Below are 13,103 nucleotides of genomic sequence, written 5' to 3'. Positions count from 1 at the left end.
TTCTAGATGTGTCTCCTGAGGCAAGGGAAGCAAAGCCAAAAATTGGGACTATTGGGACTACATCAACATAAAAAGTTTCTGCACAGGGAAGAAAATAATCAACAAAACTAAAACGCAACTTACTGAAGTTAAGACGGTATTTGCAAATGACATATCCAAATAAAAGGTTAGTATCCAAAATATATAAAGAATTGATACAACTCAACACCCCCCCAAAAACAAATAATCCAATAAAAAATGGGCAGAAGGTATGAACAGACGTTTCTCCAAAGAAGATATCCAGATGGCCAACAGACACATGAAAAGATGCTCGACGTCCTTATCATCAGGGAAAGGCAAATCAAAACTACAATGAGATACCACCTCACGCCTGTCAGAATGCTTACAATCAAAACCACAAGAAATGCACCAAAAAAAACAGGTGTTGGTGAGGATGTGGAGAAAAAGGAACCTTCATGAACCATTGGTGGGAATACACACTGGTGCAGCCACTGTGGAAAACAGTGTGGAGGGTCCTCAAAATATTAAACATAGAGCTACCCCAGGGGCGTCTGTGTAGCTCAGTTGGTTAAGCCTTTTGATTTTGGCTCAGGTCATGATCTCACAGTTGTGAGATCGAGCCCCACATAGGGCTCTGCGCTGTGGTACCTGTTTAAGATTCTCTCTCTCCCTCTCCTTCTGACCCTCCCCAACTTGTGTGCATGCATGTGTGCATATGTGCACGCAAGCACTCTCTCTCTCTCTCTCTCTCTCTCAAAAAAAGTAGAACTACCCTTTGATCCAGTAATCACACTACTGGGGATTTACCCCCCAAATACAAGAACACTAATTCAAATGGATACATGCACCCCTATGTTTATAGCAGCATTATTTGCAATAGCCAAATTATGGAGGCAGCCCATGTGTCCAACTGATGAATGGATAAAGATATGGTATATACATACAAATGGAATGTTATTCAGCCATGAAAAGGAATGAAATCTTGCCATTTGCAATGACGTGGATAGAGCTAGAGAATACAAAATAAGTCTGAGAAAGACAGACACCATATGATTTCACTCATATGTGGAATTTGAGAAACAAAACAAATGAACAAAGGAAAAAAGAGAGAGAGATAAACCAAGAAATAGACTCTTAACTACAGAGGACAACTGATGGTTACCAGAGGGAAGGTGGGTGGGGGGATGGGAGGAAATAGGTGATGGGGATTAAAGAATACACTTATCATGAAGAAAATTAAAAAAAATAACTTAAAAATGAAAGTGTAGAGGGATAGACACATGGACCAAAAACACAGAATAGAGGACCCAGAAATACGCTCAACTGATTTTTGACAAAGGTACAAGATCAATTTGATGAAAGGACAGCCTTTGCAACAGTGTTGGATCAAGTCGACATCCAGAAGCAAAAAACTGAATTCCAACCTTAACCTCACACCTTGTACGGAAAACCAACTGAAAATGGATCACAGACTTTAGACTGTTAGAAAAAAAAGTGGGAGTAAAATCTTTGTTATCTAAAGCTAAGCAGAGTTCTCAGAACTGACATCGAAAGGAACAAACTGGATCTTATCAAAATTAAAACTTTGGCTCTGCGAAAGCCCATGTGAAGGAAATGAAAAACCAACCTACGGACTGAGAGAAAATATTTGCAAACCACATATCTGACAAAAAGAACTTTCAGGGTGCCTGGGTGTCTCAGCTGGTTAAGCGTCCAACTTCCGCTCAGGTCGTGATCTCGCGGTTTGCGAGTTTGAGTCCCGCATTGGGCTCTGGGCTGACAGCTCAGAGCCTGGAGCCTGCTTCGGATTCTGTGTCTCCCTCTCTCTCTGCTTCTCCCCTGCTCACGCTCTGTTCCTTTCTCTCCAAAATAAATAAACATTAAAAAAAAGAAAAAAGGAACTCTCGACATTCAGCAGTAAAAAAATATACGTATTGGAAAGTGGACAAAAGACATGAAGAGATATTTTACTGGGTAAATATCGCATAAGGACATAAAAAGATGTTCAACCCATAGAACCAGAGGGTAAAGAGGTCAGGAGATGGGGGTTCAAGATATGGGGACATGAGTACAAACTTTCAGTTGTAAGAAGAATACATTTTTGAGGACCTAATGGTCAGCAGGTGATCCGACCAGTTAATATCGTACTATATACTTGAAATTTTGTAACAGAATACATCTGAAGTCTTCTTAACCACACACACAGAAAAGGTGATGCATGTATTGATTAACTTGATTAACATGACCTAGTCAGTATCGATTAACTTGATTAACATGACCTAGTCATGTCACAAAGTATACAGGTATTAAATCATCATGTTGTACACCCTTAAAGAACACCACCATATTGTACAACCTGATGGCAAGCATGCCTGGATAGAACTGGAAAAAATTATGTTCAGTATTAGGGATTAGCTAGGGATTAACATCTAATTGACATTAATATTAGCCATTAGGGAAATGCAAATTAAAGCGACAATGACTAGATAGCAGCAGAATGGCTAAAATACACAAAAAAATAGTAACATCAAATGCCGGGGAAGATGTGTAAAAACTGAATCACTCATCCAGTGCTAGTAGGAATGTAAAATGGTACAGATACCCAGTTTGGCACTTTCTTGAAAAACTACAATGCAGCTGCCATATGACCACATGTCATGTGTCACATGCACAAGAGAGTGTGGCAAAAATGGGGAATTATGAGCAGGATTGGTGGGTTGCATTGATGTCAATATCTTGGTTGTGATTTTGTATACAATATAGCTTTGTATATTATATATGCATATATATATATAATATATTATATGTATTATACTGAGGGAAACTGGCCAGAATGAGTATGGGATCTCTCTGTACGTGCTAACCTACAATGATCTCATTAAACATTTCAATTTGAACAGTATCTAACATTTTGTACGCAAATTGCATAGAGATTGCGCTTGATAGAATTCTGCTCTTTGGTGCTTTCTCAGCCTTTGAAAGTTAAGCAAACTTTCTTTGAATAGTTTCCCCTTTCTTTTCTGGCCCGATTTATTTTTCCCTTCATGAGTTCCATGTCTGCATCTTCTATGTATACCATGAAGGTGACTTGGTCAAGTGCAGGGATCAGGGAACCATGGCCCGTGGGCCAAATCTGGCCCACCCTCTGTTTTGTAAAGTTTTACTATAATTCAGTCAGCCAATTAACTTCGATATTGTCCACGAATGCTTTCCCCCTACAGTAGCTGAATTGAGTGGTGGTAACAAAGATCTAAAATTTCATGAAGCCTAAAATATTTACTATCTGGGAGTGCCCGGGTGGCTCAGTTGGTTAAGTGTCTGACTCCTGATTTCAGCTCACGTCATGATCTCATGGTTCGTGGGATCGAGCCCCACGTCAGGCTCTCCGTTGTCAGCATGGAGCCTCTGTCTCTGCCCCTCCCCTGCTCAGCCTCTTTTTTTCTCATCAAAAAATAAATAAAAATTAAAAAAAATATATTGCTCCTTTCCAGAAAAAGTACACTGACCCCCTTGACCTAAAGGATTAAAAAATAAATGCAATTTTATTTAAAACATACAAAATGTTTCCGCTAAGAGAGGAAACATTTAAAGATTAAAATGTATTTTGCATCTTTTCAATTACTTCTAAATACTCAAATTTATCTCTAAATAAAAGTCAATGTGTGACAATTAGTGAATATCAAAGTTGTATATTATATAAAAGTTATCTAAATCATGCCGTTTTATTTGGTGACACCGTTTTGAGATTTTAAATATTATTAAATATTTTATACAAATATAACAACTAGCCATTCTAGTGTTTGTTTTCAGGGGAAGGAATCGGTATTATCCTTTATCCTTGTTACATCTGGTCTTACGTTTATAGAGTATTAAGAGTAAAGTTAAAGAGTATTAAGAACCCTCACGAACCGTTGGTGGGAATGCACACAGGTGGGCACCTGGGTGGCTTAGTCGGTTAAGCGTCCGGCTCTTGATTTCCGCTCAGGTCGTGATCCCCGGGCTGTAGGCCAGAGCCCTGTGTCACAGTCCGTACTGAGCGTGGAGCCTGCTTGAGATTCTCTCTCTCTCTCTCTCTCTCTCTCTCTCTCTCTCTCCCTCCCTCTGCCCCTCCCCCACTTGCATGCACTCTTTCTCAAATAAAAATACAAACGCGAGACTAATAACTATTATTGCAAAATCTTCCTCCATTCCGCATGCGCAACGTTGTGAGTATCTTGCCAGCTCGCGAACACGTCGCCAACCGTGAATCAGAAAACCCAGGAAAGGGAGCCCATGGCAGCCCAGCTCCAGGAAACAACACCGCACTCCACAAGAATCTATTGTGTCGATGCCATCTTGGGAGGGAGGGTTGGACGCATTCATTGAATAGGTTTCTTCTTTTCTCCAAGCGTGCCCACCACCCAAGTCCTCCCTGCTCTCTGTCTTCAATGCTGGCACGGGGCGATCCACAGCCTTTATGGCATTCGGAAGCAGCGGCCTTTTGTCCTGAGGACACAGGACAAGAGGTGTGGAGCGCGGGTCCCTGGGGCCGGGGTTGTGTGTCCTGAGAGGATGGTGAGGGGAGCGGTGGCCACGTGGTAGTCCCACGGTGCCAGCTGCAGCCAGCTCCTGGTGACAGAGCTGGCCACGTGCCCTTTGATTGTGTGTGTGTGTGTGTGTGTGTGTGTGTGTAGCCAGGCAAAGGGCCTCTCTTGCCTGAGTCCAGCAATGATACAGGCAGGGTGAGTCTCTGGAAAAGAGATCCTGACCTTGGGCAGTGGGGCTTTTAAGCTCCTTCCTGGGGTCGACAGGGGCCAGGATACAATGGGATGTGATGTGACGGAACTCCAGCTGAGTTTTCCCGATTTGGGGAGAGGGTCTCAGTCCTTCCCTGGGAGACAGGTCTGTGCCTTGCCGTGCCGGCGACCGGTGGCTTTGGGCACTTAGGCTGGCTGCCAGGGAGCATCACCGGAGGCGAACTCCTCTTCCAGAAGGCCAGACTGCAGGAATCCGTCTTAGATGCTCAACCCTGACCCCTCGGGCGTGACAGTCACTTGGGGGCGGGGGGGGGGGGGAGCAGGACATCTGGTGGCAGGAGGAGGGCCCACTCGAAATCACTGACTGCAGCTTGTTTTTGTGATTCTCGCTCCCCGCCTGTGGCCTGGGTGGCCCGGCCTGGAGGGGCCAGAGCCGTGTCTAACCACGGTTCCAGTGCCAAGCGGTTCCAGTGAGTGGGAGGGGAGAGAGCACACGGGCAGCAGGGCAGTGGGGAAAGAGGACCCAGGCAGTGGGGAAAGAGGTGGGCAAGGGCGGGCAGCATAGGCCTGTGGTGGTGCGGAGGGGGGGGGAGGGCTGTGCAGGGAGTGACCGCCACGAGGGGCAGCGTGTGACGGGAGTCGGGAGGAGCTGAGCCATTGATGACTGAAGAGCCCAGGGAGTGACCATAAGCGTGTTGGCCAGAAGGCAGGTGGGCGGGAAGCCTGCAGGGACCCAGTGGGGAGCAGTGAGCAAAGCTTTGCCCCCAGGAGTTTGGGGCTTGGTGGAGGGGCAGGGAGCGATTCTCAGAGCGAGGTCACCTTGCCGCCTTCGGGCCAGCAGGGCCCCCCCCCTCCAACCCCAGCTCCTCCGGGCGAGCAGGAGGGAGAAGGGAAAGCCCAGGCAAGAGCAGGTGGAAAAAGGGCGTTGTGCCACCAGGGACCAGAGGACCAGGGGACGATGAGCGTGGGGATGAGTGGAGGGGACACGGAGCAGCAGAGGACCCGAGGGGAGTAAGCAGAGGCAGAGGAAGTCCCTGCCCAGGTCCAGGGCACAGGGCCGTGCTGAGGCTCTGAGTCGGGACGGGGAGATTTAAGGTGGTTTGGGGCAGCTTCTGGGCCCCCGAGGGTGTAGGCGAGGAGGCCAGGAGACAGGGTAAAGGCATGAGCGACCCTCGGGGGGACCACAGATGCACAGTGTCCCAAAGCCCCTGTGGGGGCCTCCCCTGGGTCTCTGGAGAGGGGAACGGAGGCCGCTCCCCCTCAGGCTCTGGGCCGAAGCCAGAAATAGAACTCCTGGGGCGTTCGGGGCTGTGGCGTCATTTCTTAGCGGAATCTGTCCCCACTGGCACCAGACAAATCTCCCGGAGATGTTGCTTTTAACAGCAAGTTCGGTAGTGCTCTGCTGCTCACAGGACAGAGTGCAAAGTCCCAGCACACGAGACCCTTGGTCTCGGGCCCCCAAGGAAGGCCTCTCTGGATTTGGCTTTCGGTCTCCTTCACGTGATTTTTCCTGGTTTTTATCTTGGCATTTCTTTCCTCCCTTGACCATTAGCAAATAAAATTCTACCCCACCACAGAAACATAACCTGTCGGAACTGAAAGAGAAATTGTTGGACGTCCCATCTCCTGCCTCCTTCCCATTTTCGAGATGCGGAAACCGAGGCCTGTGGGGGAGGCAGCGGTGGACCCAGGTCAAATCCGTCGTCCTTCCCCATTCGCCCCTCTGCCCTCAGGCACAGTCCAGGAGGGATGGGGAGGCCCCATCGCTGGGCCCTTAGCAGGATGCCAGGAAGTAGACAGCAACACCTCTCCCACCCAGTGGCAATTCTCATGGGTAGAGGCCATATTTTACAGGCCTCCCAGAGGTGAGGGGGGTTTGGGGAAACCCGGGAGTGGAGGCTGCAGCAAAACCTGGGTGAAATGGGGGCTTCATTTCCTTAACTCAACAAGGTCCTTGAAAACGCCTTCCCGACGGGGCGCCTGGGTGGTTCAGTCGGTGAAGCGTCCGACTTCTGATTTCGGCTCAGGTCGTGATCTCATGGGCGTGAGATCAAGCCCCGTGTCGGGCTCTGCGTTGAGCATGGAGTCGGCTTGGGATTCTCTCTCTCTCTCTCTCTCTCAAAATAAATAAACATTAAAAAAAAAAAAAAAGAAAAAGAAATGAGTTCTTGGGAGGCGGCCTCTCTCAGCGGTTTCCACACCGCGTTTTGCACCCTCTCCTCCTGTAATTAACACGTCCGCTGGTTGCCTTCTCCCGGATATCAGCCCACCAGGGAGGGAGGGGCCTGTCCTTTGGGCTCCTTCCAGAGCCCCAGCCCCCAGCATGGGTCTGGCCAACAGAACACCGTCAGCACCTGCCAAGTAACCATTTATTCCACGCCCGCTGATGTAGCGGGAACCGTAGGTGTGGGAACTATAGCAGGTGGCATCTTTAGCTGTGTGATGACAGGCCCACCAGGGTGAAGACCCACGGGAATGGAGGGAAATGCCAAGTAACAGAGGCATGCTGGTTTATTACTGCCAAAGACTGGCAGTCTTTATTACTTCATTGCCTGGAACTTGGGTTTTCCTTTAATACATAGATGTGAGAAAAATGTACTTTCCTTTTTTAAATTGTTTTTTAACATTTATTTTTGAGAGGGTGAGCGAGCACGAGCGGGGGAGGGGCAGAGAGCGAGAGGGAGACACAGAATCCGAAGCAGGCTCCAGGCTCCGAGCTGTCGGCACAGAGCCCGACGCGGGGCTCGAACTCGCGGACCGCGAGATCGTGACCTGAGCCGAAGTCCAATGCCCGACGGACTGAGCCAGCCAGGCGCCCCGAGAAAACTGTATTTTCAAGAACTTTTGTATTAACCATTTGCACGTATCCACAGCGACATTGACATCAGCCTCACGTGGAAGGCCACTGTGTAGGGGGCTGTGGCAGGTCGGGGAGCCCAGGGCTGCAGGCAGCTCAGGCCACGGGGTCCCTTGGGAACAAGGGCTCCGTGGGGGCTCGACTTCCGGTTTGCCTATATAAGATTTCTATATTCTAAAATCATTCTGGGCCAAATCCAACAGGTTGATGGGCTGCTTTGGACCACATAAAAAAAAATCGACCTTAGATGTACAGACCTGGGTTCATCATAATCCTTGGTTCATGGCATAGTCTCAGCACTGAGCAATGCTCAGTCCTCTTGTTTTCCATCCATTCATTCGTGCACTCACTCATTCATCCGTTCATTCATTCCAGGCAGGCAGTCTGCAGCCTCTGGAATGTATATGGTGCTAATTACAAGTGAGTGTTAAGGAATAAATGATGTCCCTGCAAATGTTGCTTACGTGGTTCATTCACTCGGCACGCCTTTCTTCGGTGATAAGGGCCCCGGTTATGGTGCGGGATCTAGAGGGAGACTGCTCAGGTTTGGATCTAGGTTATGCACTTGAACGCGGGCAAATGATCTCATCTCTCTGGGCCTCGCTTTTCTCACTTGTCCAGTCGGGGGTATGACGTATAAGGGCCTTTGAAAACCTTCAGGGAGATAATCCACGGGAACGGCACTTAGAACAGTGTGTGCAAAAAGCACTCAGCACCGACTACGGTCGTTACCGCCAAGGGGAGGCAAAACTCTGCGCATTTCATGCCATTAGTGACAGATGAATCAGCAGCACACCAGTGAGGAATCAGGGAGTGGACCACGCCTTTCCAGCTCGACCAGCTTGCAACCTCTCTGCGGTCCAGCAGGATCAAGGGTCAGGCTAGGAAGTCCAAGAAAACACAGCGTCTCTCCCAGGATCATTTTCTGTTACTCGAGGATTATTCCTGCAGCTTTTGACCAGAACTTTCCCTTCTCACATGGTCGAATCCAGTGGTTCTCAAACTTGATTATGCATCAGAACCACTGGGAGGGCTTGCTGCAACACGTATCACTGGGCCTCAGAGTTCCACATTCAGGAGGTTGGAAGCAGGGGGCTGAGAATTTGTATTGTTTTTTGTTTTTTGTTTTTAATATATTTTTTTAAGTTTTTATTTATTTTTGAGACAGAGAGAGACAGAGCATGAGCAGGGGAGGGGCAGAGAGAGAGGGAGACACAGACTCTGAAGCAGGCTCCAGGCTCTGAGCTGTTGGCACAGAGCCCGACGTGGGGCTTGAACTCACAGACTGTGAGATCATGACCTGAGCTGAAGTCGGACGCTCAACCGACTGAGCCACCCAGGCGCCCCTGTTTTTTTTTTTTTTTTAATGTTTACTTATTTCTGAGACAGGAGAGACAGAGCGTGAGTGGGGGAGGGGCAGAGAGAGAGGGAGACACAGAATTGGAAGCAGGCTCCAGGCTCCCAGCTGTCAGTACAGAGCCTCACACGGGGCTCGAACTCACCACTGGTGAGATCGTGACCTGAGCCGAATTTGGTCACTTAACCCACCGAGCCACCCAGGTGCCCCAAGAATTTGTATTTCTAACAAATTCCCAGTTAGTGCTGCTGTTGGCCCCGGAACCACACTTTGAGAAACGCCAGTCTAAGCAGTTAACTATGATGGGGCGGACGCAGCGTAGCGAGGGGAGGCTTCCTGGAGGTGAAGGTCTTTGAAGTGGACCTCCTGTAGCAGATGGAGAAGAGACAGCAGCGGGAACGAAGACACAGGAGAAGGAGTGGCCAGTGTGATCTGGGGAAGGCACGTGGAGGTGAAGCTGGCAGGTCCCTGGGCACTAGAGGGACAGGACCTCGAAGGCCAAGTGGGAAGTCCGGGGTGGCTTGGGCCCCCGGGATCTATGGGAATGGAGCCAGCAGCAGCCTGAAGGGCGGGTTAGAGAGGGGGAGCAGCTGTGGGACAAGAGATCACAGCGTTCCTCCCTTCAGCTCAGTGTCTCAGCCTCCTCTAAAATCTGGGGGAGGGGCGCCTGGGTGGCTCAGTCGGTTGCACATCCGACTGGATTTCGGCTCAGGTCATGATCCAGGGTCGTGGGATCGAGCCCCACGTTGGGCTCTAAGCTGACAGCATGAAGCCTGCTTGGGATTCTCTCTCTCCCTCTTTCTGCCCCTCTCCTGCTCGTGCTCTCTCAAAATAAATAAACTTAAAACAAAAAACCCAAAAACTGGAGGAGTCCTTCCACGATCCTATTTTTCCAACTAGGGACTGAGACCCGGGATTTTCAAAGGGGCAGGAGGAGGGAGTGGGCTGCATACACATTTAAAAAACATGAGTTAGAAGCGAATGGAATGAAAAAGGGGCGGGGGCACCTGATCGCACCTCACAAGGGTAGTAAACCAAACCCGCTTCAGGTTGATGGTTTGTGTGGGTATCGTATTGTGATGTACGTAGGTGGAAAAGGTGTGTGGGCCAGGGCTGTGTGGCCATGGGGTTCACCAGACCAGGCAGGAGTGGCCTCCCCCGGCCTGGTCATCGAGCACAGGACCTTGTCTGGACACACACCATTTAGGCCCTGCCCGTTGCAGGGAGAGGGGGGGTGCGGGAGGGGGGGGGTGGGGCGCAAAATCCTGCTGTAGAGATGAGGCCTAAGGAACTCCAGAACAGGAAGGGGAGGGTGGAGCGAGCTAAAGCCGGGAGGCCTCCAGGAGGAGGGGTCAGTGTAAGATGAGGCACTGGGTGGGGGGGAGGGGGCTTCCTGGAGATGGCGGAGTCTGACCTCCTTGGTGGCTCATTTTCCAACACCAGGGCCTTTGGGGGAGAGCGGAGAGGTTCTGCAGATCACCAAAGAAGTTGCCAAGATGCACTGGGAGTGGTACAGGGTGTGAGGAGGTGTAAAAAAAAGAAAAAAAAAAGTTTTAAAGTGGAACCCAAGGCCCAGCACAGATACAAAATCCAAACAGAGCTTGAAGAGCCTTAAATATCAGCCGACACGTTCAAGTTACAGCGGAGGGAACTGAGGCCCGTTTGCGCACCCTGTACTCGCCCAGCACAGGAACACAGGCTTTGGAGGCTTCTGGGTTCAGTGTTCTGAGTCAGTGGACCTTTGGGTAGGAGGGTAGGTCGAGACCCCAGCGACGCTGCCCTAGCTCCCCTCCCCCAGCCCGTGAGGAACACCAACCCACCCCCGTCAGTCCCACCAACTATGGCAGCCGATCTTCACGATCTTTCCGATCTTTCCACGACACTGTAACCGCACCGAGTTTGTAAAAAAATGGCTAAAGCGGCTTTCTCTTCTGCGTGGGCCGTTCCCGCTCCGGTCTGTGGTTTCCGCTGGCCCTGCCCCCGTCCGCTGGGCTCACCGCCTGCACGTCTTTTCGTTATGTTCGGATGGGCTCATTTTACACAGTAAGAAACAGTTCCAGAGAGGTTCCGGGATTCGAGGTCGCTGAGAACGGAAGGCCCAGGGGCGGCTGCAGGACCCCTGACTGCTGGTCCAAGCTCCTTATCAGAAGCTTCCGGCAGTTGGGACGTGAGATGTCACAATCTTGCTTTGTACTTGGGATCGGGGCCGAAGGCCGGCCGGCACTTCACAGTGTGGGGCCGTCTCTGATGCTACGATTTCCCAAATGACAAACGGCCCTATCTGAAAGCTTTCCAACGTCTAATCAATCGCTCGGAAATTCGTAGGAAGGAATGGCCGGGACGTTTAAAAAATAACGTGAAAAAGCCCGCGTCACCTTCGTTGGCCTCTGCCTTCAGCCGATTCGATGCCGCGGATCCGCACTCCCGAGGTGTCGAGCACCCCGCAGCCGCGGGGCTGATTGGCACCGTGAGATGCCGCCCTGCACGTCTTTTTATGCTGCAGACGTATATAACATCAGCAGTCACATCTGATTTCCTCTCATCCACCTTGATTGAGGCAGAAGGAGGGATAAACAGCAAACGCCGTTGCGAATATCCATCCCAAATGGTAATTATTGCATCATTATATTTGCTGCTTTACTTGTCTGTTACCATTAGGAGGTAACAAGATCATTGTCAGTCAAAGGCTGTGGAGATAATTAGAGCATCTATAGGTTAGCAGGAAATCAAATTGGTGCTAGTACCCATCAATGCCGGGGAGCTGAACGTAATTAGAGGGGAAAGATGCAAAGGTTGAGATGAATAAGGCCCCAGGGATTAAATACCATGACTGATTTGAGAGTCTGACTCCTCTACGTTCTGACACGGCAGATGGGACGTGCAGCGAGGTGCACGGAGAAGGGGACGCGGGAAGGTCTGCCAGGCACAGCGAATCAAGCCGCCGCCGAGACGCAGGGTCTGGAAGGTCCCGAGAATTGGCCCATTCGGAAAAACAGTGTTTGTCGTGTTTTCCGATCCTCTAGTTTTTCTTCGGGTTATTTTCTCTGGTCTGGGAGTCGGGATATGAACGCAGGAGCAGGGCCAACAGGAGCGGGTCTTTATTCGGGAAACCCCTTGCTCTGCCCGAGCCCAGCTCTCCCGCCAGGACGGTCTTCGGGTGCCCACCCCGCTTCCCAAACACCCTCCCTGGTCACTTCTGCGCGGATTCCCCAGACAGCAGCCGCCCACGTCCCGCTGACCCGGGCCGCTTTTGTCTTGTCGCCAGAAAGATAACACCAATCCAAACAATCTCATCCAAACAGCAATTTCATCAGGTCGACAGTTTTTTACATCTTGGAAAAACAAAACAGATTTCAGAGGACGAGGGGGAAGTCTGCAAACCGATGAGGGACAGGCCATGTAATTCAACGAGACACAGAGAGCGGAGACAGGAAAAAAAAAAAAAAATACCGGGAAGGTCTTAAGTAACATACAACTGACCGAATCCACAGATTGAAACGCAAAGGAACAAGCAAGCAATGACTGTTGTCAGAGGCCCGAAATCAGATCTGTCACCGATGCAGAGAAAGCGAATGCGGAGGGGCTCTGAGGCGGGCCCCAGACGCGAGGTGGCACGGCGGCCACCTCGGCCCCGTGCGTACATCCCCCGCAAGATCCGAAAGTACCTTCCCGTGACTTAACGGCTCGTCGTTGCGACCATCCCAAAAAATGAAAGTAAAAAAAGAATGTAAGATCCACAACTGACGGTGTGGGGCGCAAACGTTTACAGAACCTAACCGGCCGGGTCACTCTAACTGCGTTAGGGAGGGCGACCGGCCGCCGTAGGTCAGCCTCGCGTCCTCACTCGGGCTGGGTTCAAGGTGTTTCTTTTCCAAGAGCCCGGTCTTGCACGTACGGCTTCTTCCCTAAGGTAACGATGGCCATTCTCACACAAACAAGCAGCTGGAAGCTTGGTTCACATTTTTTAATAACATGGCACAGTTTACATTACACAAGAAGGCTCCGCCGATGAGAACATGCTGAAAACTCAGTCGGTTTTCACGCGTCTTTTCACAGAGGGTCTAGAAAGGACTTTATTACATACAGGGTAAACAGCAAAAAGGTCTGTATAGAACAATCTCTTTACAATACCGAGAGCTACCACTATAGTTCC

The sequence above is a fragment of the Lynx rufus genome, unplaced genomic scaffold (assembly GCF_022079265.1).
Source record: "Lynx rufus isolate CCGP_SWC_20201006 ecotype Redwood Valley unplaced genomic scaffold, mLynRuf1.p SCAF_27, whole genome shotgun sequence".
Taxonomy (NCBI): domain Eukaryota; kingdom Metazoa; phylum Chordata; class Mammalia; order Carnivora; family Felidae; genus Lynx; species Lynx rufus.
Note: the sequence above shows the minus strand (reverse complement) of the source record.